At 42.8% G+C, this 15288-nt stretch overlaps 1 protein-coding gene across 2 annotated transcripts in view; it reads right to left on the bottom strand.

Annotated features, from left to right (window-relative positions):
• PRKCA (protein kinase C alpha) overlaps positions 1–15288 on the bottom strand; it is a 1238381-nt gene that overhangs the window by 58023 nt on the left and 1165070 nt on the right. The window lies entirely within an intron of this gene.

Raw genomic sequence — 15288 nt, 5'->3', positions numbered from 1 at the left:
GAGAAAGAAAGTGACAGAGTGTTAGGTATAGATACTACAATGCAGACTGATAGGATAGATGGATATATAGCTTTTGCTAGACACATATGTAAGAAATTGGTTTATTTGTTGAAGGGTTGAGAACCCACATTAAAGAACAATGGCAATCCTTGTGAGGGTGAACCAGTGAAGTCACTGAATAAATCGGTGCTTAACCCTCTGTTAGATTGGCCCAAAGCAGTCAGGCTTAATTTAGAGGTAATGTGTAAAGTATTTATGCAGCATCCCAACAGTATTAAAGTGAATACACATCACAACAAAAATCCCAAAACAACTTAAGAAAACAGAGACTATTATAATAAATTAAATGACACCAAAACTACAAAAATTGAATCAGTACTAGGGTTATGAATTTGTAAAGTGTAGGGTACAACTGTGAGTATCTGGTTGCCCCCGGACCAGAACAAAGTCACAAGTGCAGACTGACCACAATGGAGTGCAGCTCAGACACAGGACCAGTTTTGTCCCCCTGAAAGATGTACATTCTGACTTGTATGCGAGGACTGTGTGGCCTGGATCTGCCATATTCTGCATTCGATCTAGTGAGGCTTTCAGGACGAAACTGAGCACCTCTGTGGGACTCTGTGTTAGTTCTGGTCAAGCCTTTGGTGAGGAGGTGTGTGGCACGGCTCTGCAATATGCCCGGCAATGGAGCAATTGAGGCTTCCAGTCAGGGACTGTGTGGTGTGGCTCTGAATCACTCGGTGTTGGATCCAGTGATACCTTTAGTAAGAAATTGCATGACTCTATGAGGCTGTTTGTCAGATCCGGCAAAACCTTCACTTTAGCAGGGAGAAGTGCACTCCGAATTAAGCCAGGACAACACTTGATGAACAGGACTCAATCCCACCAAGGCCAGCATAAGGGACCAGGTCCGATCTATTTATGTCTGGTCACCTAGGAAGCAGGAGAGACCTCTCAACCTTGTTGTGACTCTGTAGTTCACACAGGAGATCAGTCAACTAACCCTTAGAGTCACTCCAGGGGGATTGGATTTAAGGCAAGCAGGTCCAGCCTTCATTCAGTTCTCAAACAACAGGGCAATTTTTCTTCTCAGTCTTCACAGGCCCAGGAGCAATCTGGATTCAAGTTCAGTGGATGCCACTTTTATGCTCAGTGCCAGCCTGTGGGCATGGGACACTCCTTTGTGTATCCCTAAAACTAGTTCTGGTCAGTCCCTCCCTTTCTTCTGGGGTTGTCTACAGCTGCCTGACTAAACAAAGGCAGGTGCAGGCCTGGTGGCAAATTCTCCTATGCGGGCCAGGGTAGACCCCTTTGAAGTTTAATGAGGGTAGAGGCACAGCTCTTCCTTGCCTATCCTGTCTGGAAGCCACATCTCCGACACCCAGGTCCTTTGTCCTCTGTATGAGAGTAATGCACAAAACACTCATGAGAGCCATTAGCAGTTAGGTTAACCTGGACAATAGCAGAAAGGCCCAACTGGCATAGGCAGAAAAATGCCAACTTTCTAAAAGTGACATTTTCAAAATGGTAATTTAAAATCTGACTTTACCATTAGGGTGGATTTGAAATTCCTACCACAACGAATCATTGAAGTATTATTCTGGCTAGTTCCAAACTGAAGTTATGCATTATAAAGAGTTACAAAGTAACCTAGGGCCACATGTACAAAACTCAGGTTTTGCGACTTGCAAATTGCGAGTAAGAGGGACTCGCAATTGGTGAGTCGCAAAACCTGATGTACAACAGTGTCAATGACACTGTTTGCAATTCCCAATGGGGTCGCAAATGACCTACCTCATGAATATTGTGACCCCATTGGGAATGGCCATCCTCACAGGGACGGTGGCCTGCTGGAGACAGCAGACCACCATGTCTGTGACTGCTTTTAAATAAAACATTTTTTTTTGTTTTGAAATGCAGCCTGTTTTCCTTAAAGGAAAAAGAGATGCATTTAAAAAAAAAAAATGAAAAGTTGTATTTTCATTTTTTCAGAGCAGGCAGTGGTTCGTGGGACCACTGCCTGCTCTGAAAAAATATTTTCCTGCCAATTCACAAAGGGGAAGTGGTCCCATGGGGACCCCTTTCCGTTTGCGCATGTGTTGGCACCAATTTCAAACTGGTGCTAACTGCGATTGTTTACGACTGCGTTCGCGGTCACACAACAATCATACATGGGACTGCGACTTGCAATTAGGAAGGGAACACCCCTTTCTAATTGCGACTCGCAAATCCTTTTTGCGATTCGGTAAATAGATTACCGAATCGAAAAATGGGTCTTTATATCCCACATAGCACTTTTCAAGTCGCAAACAGCCCGATTCGCCGTTTGCGACTTGAAAAATGCTTTGTACATCTGGCACTTAGGGCCTGATTAAAACTTTGGAGGAGGTGTTAATCCGTCCCAAATGTGACGGATATACCACCAGCCGTATTACGAGTTCCATAGGATATAATGGACTCGTAATACGGCTGGTGGTATATCCGTCACATTTGGGACGATTAACACCTCCTCCAACGTTGTAATCAGGCCCCTAGTGTTTTACTGTAGGGGAGCCAGCCTTGCTGCAGTAAAAATCTGACTTTGAAAGTTTTTAACTGCAAGGACAAGTAAAACTTATGGACACATGCCTGCTCTACGGGCATTTAGGGTCGGATTAAAGAGTGACTTATAAGTATTAAAAAGGAAGGTGTAGGCCTGGCAAAAGGTTCACTCTGCCAGGTTGAAATGGCAGTTGAAAAATGTGCACACAGGCTGCTGGAGCATGCCTTTAGACATGTTTGTAGTGCTACTTTAGTCGGTGGCACAATGGGTGCTGCTTCCCAATTTTAACATTTAATTTACAAGACCTGGGAAACGGTTGTACCATACACTAGGGACTTATAACTAAATTAGAAGTGCAAATTGAATGTGTGCCAATTTTGCCATGTTTTAAAGGGAGAGCATAAGAACTTTACTTCTGGTTAATAGGAGTAAAGTGTGTTGAGTCCCATGGCCAACAAAAACATGTTCAGTCAAAGCCGGCAAAAATCTGGGGGAATACTATACCAAATATGGCCTTTTCCAGCGGATATAGAAGGAATATTAAGATAGCTGCCCTAAGTTCTCTTTCAGAGTGCTGTGTATTCTTGATCCAAAGTCAACGGCATACCATGTATTCACATTTAAAGTATGATTGAAATAGCAGAAACTGTACCACAGACACCCACTATGCAGATGCAGTCACATGGCAATTTGCCATATATCAGGAACTGATAGCATGAGTGCAAAGCCTGCCATGCACATAGAAGCAGGAACTGAGGAAAAGCATCTTCCTGCCAGTATAGGTAGCAGATCCAGCGCCAATGCAGGGTTAGTGGAAAAATGTCTCCGGGGGGGGGCTACAGAATGCCTACTTAAGTGTAAGTGTATGTGTGTGTCTCAGTTCTTTCATGGTTAGATCACTATTATAGGTGGGGCTATCACGAAGACAGATACGAAGATAACATTTAACCCAGGGCATGGCAGTTGGATGCATTGTGCACTTCAGATGCTGAGTGCTGAGATCACACAACACCACTTAGGAACTTCCACTGGGTGCCAATACACTTAAATTCAGAGCATTTCACAGCCTTCTGCGAACATGACCTGAAATACATCCTCTTTGGTGAAAAGTAGTCAAGATGAAGATTACAACATGTTTATCCATGTCCTCCTATACACAGACTGTTTGCAACTATAGAGTGTCCATGAATATACAGACAGCAGATTTTCAATCTTTCTCGATACACGGACCTGCCGTCACTTGTTTCCAATTCAAACAAACCCACCATGGATGCTGCACATCACTCTTCATGAGAGCATAGTGTTATACTGCTACTGTGTTAAGGACCAAGTACTGTTCCATAAGAAAACTGAAAGCATCACTCTGTACAAAAGTTGAGAATTACTTTGGTTCCAGGAGTTAATTTACACTAATATTAGCAATAGCCCATAAAGCATCTTTCGGGTGATTCAGATATGGTGTACAAAGATCCCAGAGAATAACCCCAGCTTCATAAACCCAGTTGTAATAATAAGTATGCAATAGCTACAATAACATCCATTCAGACTTATTAGGAGCTCAGAAAATTCTAAGAACACTTATTCATTTCAAATGACCCTAATGGTATTTGTTTTAGCTATGTTGTAGGTCAGGTTAGGACATAAGACACTGAGCTCTGAGAAAGTGACTAGGCCCTGCCAGATAGTACCAAAGTTGCATCACTCATAAACCATTGAACAACTTCCCAGATCACATTAGACCCTTCTCATCCTACTTGAATTTCATAACAAGCTAAAGACCTGTCTCTTCCTGCAAAGCCCCTCAAGGTAAGCCCCAATAGACCTGCATAGTGCCAGGATACTCGCATGCATGATAGGGTGCTTTCAAAATCAACATAGTATAAAATAACATTGCTTGACGCAATAACCTGGTAAGATCAATCTATATGTGAGATATCAGGGTGGAGGGGTTATCCACATTTGACAGAGCGTATCATTCAATCCTCTAACTCCTCAAAAGACATTTACAACATCATAAATGCATTTTTGAAACCCAAAGTATTAGGACCTGGTCCCTCCCCATCCGATGCATGCTGTGATTCCCTCACAAAGCACTTTCTCAAAAAAGCAAGGACTATTTACCAAGTCCTGTCAGGCTTGGCAGTCCATAGCAATGAAGATGAAAGATTCATAACCAATCAAATTAATGCAGAACTCTTTTGCTCAGATAGTTAAAGAAGAAGTCATAGCGTTGGCAAGGACAGTTAAATCAGGCTCACTGCTTGATCCTGCCCCAACAGATATTTTATCAGAAGGTGAGGAAGTGATATTTTCTGCCCTGACACAGCTCTAAAACAATAGCAGTGTTCCCGATACATGGACGTATGCCATCATTGCCCCCTACTAAAGAAATCTATTTTGGGCCCCGAGGTGGTAAGAAATTATAGACCCATACCTCTACTCCCTGGGGTCAGTAAAATCTTAGTAACGATTATAAATCTATGTTCACCATACAAATTTGTTTTCATTAATTAGTACGCTTCTAGTCAAACTGTATAAGGAGTGGCTTTTTGAAACGGTCCTGGCTTTTACAATAATTACTGGCAGTTCTACCAGGACCATTTTTGCACCGTGTCCTTTTTAACAGCTTATGTGTTTTAAATCTGAAAGCCCACTAAAGTGGACCTTACTTTTTCAAGGTACACTTACAACAACCGTAACTAGTTTCAAATGTTATATTTAAATGTCAAACACTCAGCTCTGGTAAGAGTGTGGCATTGATATTTTTCAGCCTATGCACTATATGCAGGTCTTGTGTGTGAACAGCAAATGTTGTGCTGTTGCCCACAAGGGGTAAGCGATTTTGCACAGATTGGGGACTGTTTGATGCCGAAACACACAAATTCAAATATGCCAGTTATATGCCAGAAAATTGGGTAACAAGTTTAAACAAAAAACACAAGCAGCAAGGTTGATTGGCAGCCTTCTCTGCTTACATGTCCAAAATTAAAAAAAAGAACTAGGTCCATAAAATCAAAACTTTGGGGAAAACACATGAAAAAGGTGGAGTTCCTACAGTTGACCATTAGGGCAATGTCATCACAAATCTAGTGTTTACCAGTAATATGCTATATTAAGAGATGGGGGCTGTGTGTCGGACCCAGAAGGTGCCAGCACTTTCTGTTTTTTGTGCACATCTTATTGTTAGCCTACCTACTTGCCTGCAGAATAAAGTCGTTTTATTTCTCTAAAGTAAGGGCCTATTTTAGTGCTTATTACTATGCCTAGGTGTCTAAGTCCTTCCACCTCCTGGAGTATATATTGACTGCTCAAACTTGTTATATTATTTGAGACACTAAATAATTGAAGTGCTACAGTTCTGCGCTATATTGTGGAGGTTATCAAATTCGCAGCATAATGTGTTGATGGGGACTTCTACAAAATGGTGCTATCCATTGATAATACCCAACGCATTACAATGGGATCCTTTTCGTCTTCTTCCACTAACCTACATTGAGACATGCCTCAGGGATCAGCACTCTCGCCCCTGCTATTCTTGCCAATCTACTCAAACAGTTTAATGTACATGGATGATACTCAGATTATCATTACCTTAAAGGACAGCCCACCCAACCACATCACAGGCCTTTCAGAAACCATGAACGCTACAGCCTCATGGCTAGACCAGAAGTATCTAAACCTAACCAGGCAAAAAACTGAGATCCCATTCATTTTTAATAAAATAAAATTTGGGACAACTCACTATGGCCTGATTTGGGAGACTGCCCTTGCCCATTGCCATTAGCACAAGAGCTAGGTGGCACAATAGACTCAAGGAGGAGTCTGGAAAATCCGATTTTAAATGTCACAAAATCATTATTTTCCTATTCTTACCTTACGAGGCATCGTGCCATTTCCAACTTTTTCCCCACAAGGTTTAAGAAGTTAACATTTTTGTTTAACCTTGCTAGGAGAATAGCAGGCCATCCTACCTTGGTCTCCCTCATAAGTCTGTAAACTGCTTTCAGAAGGTTCAAAATGCACCATTCAGGTCTAATTTTAATCCCAAAAATTGATGCAGTTTTGAGCTACATCCTTAAGTTACAATGGCTGCCAGAAAAAAACTTATCATGTTTAAAGCATCTTGTAAGATGCAGGAAATCTTCCAGAGCACTGCGCCAAAATTGCTTAGTGACAAATTCAGGAACTGCAGTCCTGCAAGAAAGCTCAGATCTGCATTAAAGGCAAACTTCGAAATTCCTCACTACAAGTTCATGGAATGGGGCAGCAGAGGTTTCAGGTTACAAGGAGCCATGCTATGGAACTCGATCTCCCTGAAGAGTCCACAAAACTAACTGCAGCTGCTAAAAATAAGGAAAGCCTTGCTAGAGCATTTCCTTCCTTTGCAGTAATCAATGCTCATCTAGGTCAATGGATCTTTGGACCCTGCCTAGGATGTGGTAGAACCGTTAAAGCAATTAAGTTACACAGTATGACCAATGTGGCCTTACAAGCAAAACTCCAGTCAGGAATAAAGTTAAGAGGTTTATTACAATCTTATGTTCAAAGTGATGAAGACAATTCGTAAGACACAGAGTAATAAAGATACAAAATCACCAAGGGTTGCCCAAGGCAACGAAATAAGTTCAGGTGAACTAACATTAATAAAACTAAACATTCAAGAAGAAGAATGCAAAACATCAACAAGATTATCTGAGATACAGAAATCAAGCATTACTCAGCTTTGATACGCATCAAGTTGGTTTTAGCGGGGCACAGCAAAATCCTTCAATCAATCAAATCAGAGACGAACATATGTAGGGCGGAACATATGTGGGCAAAAGACAAAAAGAACAAAAGAGGCAAAAGAATATAGAAAAAGGTAATCTTGGGCAGCAAACCACTAACTAAGGTGGGCAAAAGATAGGTACAAAAGAGGAAATGTCAGCATGCCAAAAGCTGGATCAAGAGTCTTTTGCAGGGGTTAGAAAGTAAAAATCTCAAAGTCTCAACCAGGCATTTCAAAGAGGCAAAGAAAGGGAGGAAGATACCTCTCTAAAAGGCACAGGATATAGGAAAAGGGGCTCAACTTCTCATCTTCGAGAATCTGGTAGGATCTCAGACCAACGGGAATATGATGACCTGACCAAATTCCAACTGGTCAACGATATATCAAAGTTCTTACGGCAATCTGATTCATTCGGGGTGACTGTTTGTTTCACTTTCAAGGGGCATTATCCAATAGAAATTGAACACACAATTCCAAGTTGAAAGATTAGCAGATCTTCCCAGGTCTGTCATGAGAACAACATCCATCCAAATAGCTCCACACAAGTTTGAAACAAATGTTTAATTTGCTAGTTCACAGTCCAGGATGTTCCTCATCCAAGATCAACTTTCTAAAACTCTCTATGTATAAAACAATAGGGGTCTATACCAAAGCTAGTCTTCTCATGGAAACAAAGTCTAAAAGAATGTTCACGGTATGAAGTGACTTTGCATTTTCTGCACAACAGGTCTAGCAGGCCTCAGTAGGCTAATGCAAGTGAATTAATATGGCACATTAATACATTAGAAAAACACATTTTAATACATAAACTGTTAATTCTTCATTAATAATTCTTCATTAGCATTTAGATTTTAGTAACTTCAAACAAAATAGCTCTGTTAATACATTTCAGTCAGTATAAGGTAGAACTGCATTTCTCTCTTGCACAAGTATTTAAAACATTAAAACATTAATCATTACAAATTCAATATCGTTTCAATGCATACTGTTAGTCTAGAGTCTAAATTTCAGGGAAATGTCAGTTTAATCCTTCAAACATTTTATTTACCCACAATACCACTAGGGTTTCTAACATTAATCTAAAAAAATGAACATATAAAATGACATTTCAGTGCATCCTTCTACATTCAAACCATTAGTACTTTGGTTAATATAATGCATAAACTGTAGCATATAAATGATTTATTTGATATGCGGGATAGTGCTAAAGTTTCTGATACATCAGCCTTAAAAACCTGCCTTTTGTCTATCTAACCTATGCACCCTTTGATCTCAGAATCTAAGCTGCTTAGTGCCAAGAGACTCCTAGGAGATTGAATGTTGTGCTATGTAAAACCCGTTAAATACATACATTAATAGAATGAGACTTACCAGAGAATGGTAGTGTGAGTTTCCCATTACACAGATGCGTAGAGAAAATGCAAAAAACACAATTAAACATTTGTTCAGGCTATTAGCTCAGTTGTGCAGGACACGCTATCTAGGTGGAGCTATTTGGGTGAAAGTTCATGTAAGCTTCCGGTGATGATAGAACCGTCGTTAGAATGAGGCATCCAACTTTATGGGTGCGGAAATATGGATTTGGGACATCCGCTCAAAGTGCAAGACAAAACGTCCATGTCTTCTTGAAAGCAAACAGGCTGCATGTGTTTATTCATTGGGTATTCATAATGTGCTCACCGTATTGCTTTCACGTATAGGTGAACCCTTCACGGAGAATGGCTGCTGCGATGTATACACGTTTTAAATACAACAGGGAAATTACTTTCCTTTCGGGTTCATTACATAAGCTGCTTTGAGTGCTAATCTCTCAGAGGATGTAAACAAATGACCCTACTAAACCTGACCACAAAAAGGTATTTTTCTTTATTTTGCTGTCTTTGGTGTTGAACTTTGGCCTCAGTCCTATACCACTAATCAAGGGCCCCTTTATTTTGAAAGGCCCTCTGATGATGAGCGAGCACAATGAACCAAACCTGAGGTCACCGCCAAACACCTTCATTACAGCTGAAGTTAAGGACAGGGCTGGCAGTTTCTCTCTTCTCACATTCGGTGGTGTGATAACACTGTATGAGCCAAACTGTGTTCAGACTGGGGTGAACCAATCAACACCTGCACTCTGCCCTTTCTCATACAGCCAGTTCCTGGTGACGCTATTCTTATTTTATATGGTGTGCTGGTTTCATTCTCACCCTTACATTTTATTGATTGATTTGCATGGTTCGCACGTTTAGCCGTGTTTTCAGCGTTTTTCTAAACATGCAGTTTGAATGTCGACATTTGCATGTCCTTGGTCCTCCTTTGATGTCTCACAGTGATCTTAGTTCGTTCTGCTGTTAAAATAAGAGGTAATATACGTAATAATATATTCCACCTTTGTAGCTGTTTTCCTACTCTGTCCGGGTTCTGTGGTGACGGTACATTTGATACGATTTTGCCTTGGGAATATTCAAGACTGAACCCCATTCCGCAGTGTACAAAATTGCGTATAGGATGTACACACTGTAAGGACAAAATGAGGTATGGTAGGCTGCTCCACTCAAGTGAAAGGTGCACACTAAATTCCATAGTGCCGACCAATGAACAGGACTGTGATCATTACAGTAGATGGTGTACAATAATCAAGCACAGGGAAAAGCCAATGAGTCTCCCTTCAGAGACCCAATGGCTTTGCCAGTATTTTTTAACCATGCTGTAGACCATTGCGTCTGCTGAGTAGCCTTAAAAAAAGCACGGTGGCACATCTGGCATGTCATTTTGGAGGAGCGCGCATGCGCTTACCATGCATGAGCGTGCCTATCAAATGAATCAAAAGCAAAAAGAACAGATGATGAACGGCATGGTGAGCCCCCAGTCGCAAAGATCTGGGTTTAATCCATTGTTCTTTTTCCCACCACGTCACCCCAGCTTGAACACAGCCATAGGCAAATCAGTCTTGAGCCTGTTCCCTGTGGTAACAGTCCAGCCCGAACTGCCAAGCCAGGTCCTCCCTGGACCGGAAAAAAAACATCCTGGGGCCGGTTTTGGGGTATCACCCTTCATCAGTCAGGCTAGCTTGAATCCAGTGGCATAGTGCACACAGGACCTATGTCTGGGCATACCCTTCCCACTTAGGGTGAAAAAACAAATAAAGAACTGATGATGGATGGGATGCTAACAATGCAACCACTCAACCCAGTCCCAAAGATCTGGGTTGAATCAATTGTGTTTTTGCCCACCACGCCACCACAATTTGGACCCAGCCATTTGCAAAGACTCTGCTCCAAACTGGGGTGGCGTAATCAACAGAAATCCATAACACACAAATTTGGTCTTATCTGCTTTATTCATGACCAGATCTAGCACTTATCCTTTGCACTATATGAAGTGGGTTCTATGGCACTAGAGTAGTTCGGGTTCCAGAGGATGCAAGCTGAATTTTCCATGCTGCTCTGCGTCACTCTAGTCCCTGAGAAGCGGTTTGAATTTGTCATCAGGCCTGTGCATGGACTCACTATAGTTATGCCTAATTTTTTAGCACTCTAGAAATTTCAATGTCTTTGTCTTGCATTGTTGTAGATTGCAAATGTCTTCCTTTGTGCCATTGTTTTGAAAGATACTGTAATTTCACTTGCTGTGCAGCCACTTTCCTGGGCTCCGATTGCTCAGTAGGCACAACAAGTGCCAGATGTTGTTTTCTTTATGTCCAGCAGTTGTTCCCAGGCTCTTTTAGATATAACACAGTAGCTTTTCACAGTCTCAGGCTAACGTTATAAATTAGGTCCCATAGTTTTATTTTTAGAGACAAGGATTCCAGCAGAGCTGACACATCTGGGAGAACAAATGCCCTCTGCGGCACGCAGCCTGTGTAAACTGAGCTAACACTTCCCTATGAGTGGGTATGGGGTTCTCCGCTCCCAGAGATCAAAAATAATAATAATAAGCCTTCCTGCGCATACAATTACAAGGTAGGCTTAGGCCACTACATTTGCATTATGGTGGCACTATTTGTGTTATACAGTTCTCTAAGTGCCATTCTGATTTTCCTAATTATTGCCAGTATTGTAATTGCTTCTAATTTGCTTCATAATAGACTGTGATAGTTGTAAGAAATATATTGTGTACTTTTATTGTGTCTTTTTTTTTACTGTTGCCATGGATATGTAAGACTGTGATAATGTATGAAAAGCACTGACCTGTTTTCCACTGTTCCCTGAGAAAGAGAGTTAGAGTGCTGTGCCTTTTAAGTTGCCACAATTACTTGTCACTCTGTAAGGTTGGGAGGGCAAGTAAGGCACTGTGAGCTAGTCAGGTATTTTGGTGTGGCAGACGTGATTCAGCCCCTGCATTCTGACATCCTGTTGTCCCAAGGCAAAGCTCCACAAAAGCTGACTCCCTACGACAAATTCATCACACAAAATGTATGACAGCTCAGCTGAATAACACAAATAATTATTCAAGGATAGCGCTAGATATTTATTACATTCACTCATATCTAGCCTCACAAAAACTCAAAAGTTAACAACTGCACTGGTGATATAGATATAGTTAGAAATTGGGTCTTTGGTTGGCAGTCAAGTTACCCCATGCCCATGCAAGGAACCTCACTATAGTCAGGGTAAGTCACACACACAATCCAAATTATCCTGTGCCTACCCTCTGGTAGCTTGGCACTGGGCAGTCAGGCTTAACTTAGAAGGCAATGTGTAAAGCATTAGTGCAATAAATCATGCAATAACACTGTATAGCACCATAAAAATACACCACGCATTGTTTAGATAAATATATAATATTTATGTGATATGATGCAGGTCAAAACGATTAAAATGAAATAAGTATATGTTGGGATATCACTGTAAAAGTGATATTAAGTGTCTTTAGTCTTTTAAAAGCAATAAATGTCTCTTTCAAGCACAAAGTACCTGGTTTGCGTGCAAAATCTCCGCAAAGAACCGCAGAGGAGGAGATGTATGGAAACAAAGGGGTGTGCGTCAATTTCTCGGGCCACACATAGCGATGTGTTGTTTAGTTTTCACGCAGGGACGGTTGTGCGTGGATTTCCAGCGCTCGGTCGTGGATCCTCTTCGGGTTGCGGGGTTTTCTGACAACCCAGGCACGATGCATGGATTTCCTGAGCTGGCAGGACAAAGTCACAGGAGAGGCGTCGATTCGGTGGGTGTTGCATCAAAACTTCTACTGCACGGCAGGTGCTACGTCGATTCCTCTCTGGAGGTCTGGCTGCGTCATTCTGATTTGGCTGTGCGTCGATCCAGTGGGCTGTGCGTCAAATTTCCGATCACTACGCTGGTGCTGCATTGATCTTCTCGAGTCAGGCTTCTTTGTTCCGGTTTGGTGTGCGGTGAATTTTTCACTGCGGTGCAGGCTGTGCGTCGTTTCTGGCAGGCTGTGCATCGAATTTCGCCGCACAAGGAGTCCTTCTTGTTGAGATGAAGTCTTTTTTGGTCCTGAGACTTCAGGGAACAGGAGGCAAGCTCTATCCAAGCCCTTGGAGAGCACTTCTCACTACAGCCAGAGAGCAAGGCAGCAGGGAAACAGCAAGGCAGCAGTCCTTCACAAAAAGCAGACAGGTGAGTCCTTTGGGCAGCCAGGCAGTTCTTCTTGGCAGGATGCAAGTTCTGGTTCAGGTCCTCTTCTCCAGGAAGTGTCTGAGTTGGTAGGGGCAGAGGCCCTGCTTAAATACCCAAATGTGCCTTTCAAGTGAGGGAGACTTCAAAGAGTGGATTGGAAGTGCACAAGGTCCTGTCTGCCAGGGTCCCAGTAGGGGGTGTGGCAGTCCTTTGTGTGAGGCCAGGCTACAGTCCTTTGACATGTAAGTGTCAGGCCCTCCACTCTTCCAGCCCAGGAAGACCCATTCAAAATGCAGATGTATGCAAGTGAGGCTTAGTATCCTGTGCTTGGGGTGTGTCTGAGTGAATTCACAAGGGAGCTGTCAACTAAAGGAAGCCATATGTGGACTGTAAGTCACAGAAGGATTTAAGTGCAGAGAAATGCTCACTTTCTAAAAGTGGCATTTCACACATAGTAATATTAAATCCATCTTCACCAGTCAGCAGGATTTTGTATTAACATTCAGGCTATACTAAATATGACATTCCTAATCCTTTCAGATCAGCACCTGCCACTCAAGCAATATATGAGGGCAGCCCAAATGTTAGTCTATGAAGGGAACAGGCCTCACAGCTGTGTAAAAACAAAATTAGGAGTTTTACACTACCAGGACAGGTAAACTACACAGGTACATGTCCTGCCTTTTGACTACACAGCACACTGCCCTATGGGCTACCTAGGACATACCTTAGGGGTGACATATGTAGAAAAAGGGGAGTTTCAGGATTGGCAAGTACTTTTAAATGCCAAGTCTAATTGGCAGTGAAACTGCACACACAGGCCTTGCAATGGCAGGCCTGAGACAAGGTTAAGGAGCTACTTAAGTCGGTGGCACAATCAGTGCTGCAGGCCCACTAGTAGTATTTAATCTACAGGCCCTCGGCACATATAGTGCAATTTACTAGGGACCTAAAAGTCAATTAAATGATCCAATTGGGTATGATCAAATGTTACCATGTTAAAAGGAAGAGAGCATATGCACTTTAGCACTGGTTAGCAGTGGTAAAGTGTGCAAAGTCTTAAAACCAGCAAAAATGAGGTCAGAAAAAGAGAAGGAGGAAGGCAAAAACTCTGGGGATGACACTGCAGAAAAGCCATTTCGGACAGATACATATACACTTCCATTAGTTATTAAGGATTGTAGGAAAGTACCATCTTGCCTGGCATGTTACCCCCATTTTTCAAATGTATGTAAGTTTGTTTTTGCCTGTCTCACTGGGATCCTGCTAGCCAGGACCCCAGTGCTCATAGTTTGTGGCCTGAATGTGTGCATCTGTGTAGTGACTAACTGTGTCACTGAGGCTCTGCTAACCAGAACTTCAGTGCTTATGCTCTCTCCACCTTAAAAATTGTCACTATAGCCTAGTGACCATTTTCACCAATTCTAATTGGCACACTGGAACACCCTTATAATTCCCTAGTATTTGGTACCTAGGTACCGGGGGTGTTTGGGTTCCAGGAGATCCCTATGGGCTGCAGCATTTATTTTGCCACCCATAGGGGGCTCAGACAAATCTTACACACGTTATTTCACAGCCATTTTACACTGCACTTAAGTAACTTATAAGTTACCTATATGCCTAGCCTTCACTTGGTGAAGGTTAGGTGCAAAGTTACTAAGTGTGAGGGCACCCTGGCACTAGCCAAGGTGTCCCCACATAGTTCAGGGCAATTTCCCCAGACTTTGTGAGTGCGGGGACACCATTACACGCGTGCACTACATATATGTCAATACCTATAACTCTGAATATGGCCATGTAGCATGTCTAAGATCATGGAATTGTCCCCCCATGCCAAACCTGGTATTGGGGTGCCAATCCCATGCATCCCCGGGGCTCCACCTTGGACCCCGGGTACTGTCAAACCAGCTCTCTGGGGTTTTCTCTGCAGCTACTGCTGCTGCCAACCCACAGACAGGGTTCTGCCCTCCTGGGGTCTGGGCAGCCCAGTCCCAGGAAGGCAGAACAAAGGATTTCCTCTGAGAGAGGGTGTTACACCCTGTCCCTTTGGAAATAGGTGTTAAGGGCTGGGGAGGAGAAGCCTCTCCCAGCCTCTGGAAATGCTTTGAAGGGCACAGATGGTGCCCTCCTTGCATTCACTTCACCATTCTTACACGCAAACAGCACAACACACACAGATGCATTCACACACACACTCAACACCCCCCACCCTCCCACTCCTGTCCCCTGTCGGACACCCGACTTACCCTGTCTGGTGAGGAGGTCGTCCGGCAGGGGAAGGGAAGGGGCGCTACTACTGCCAGCAGCGCCCCACCTCAGAACACCGCCAGGCCATATTACTGTCATAATACGGATGGCGGAGTCCTTCTGGCAGGGCTGGTGTTAGCAGCGCCAGCTTACCACTGTCC

The sequence above is a fragment of the Pleurodeles waltl genome, chromosome 7 (genome assembly GCF_031143425.1).
Source record: "Pleurodeles waltl isolate 20211129_DDA chromosome 7, aPleWal1.hap1.20221129, whole genome shotgun sequence".
Classification (NCBI taxonomy): domain Eukaryota; kingdom Metazoa; phylum Chordata; class Amphibia; order Caudata; family Salamandridae; genus Pleurodeles; species Pleurodeles waltl.
Note: the sequence above shows the minus strand (reverse complement) of the source record. Positions and strands in the feature narration are given on the sequence as shown.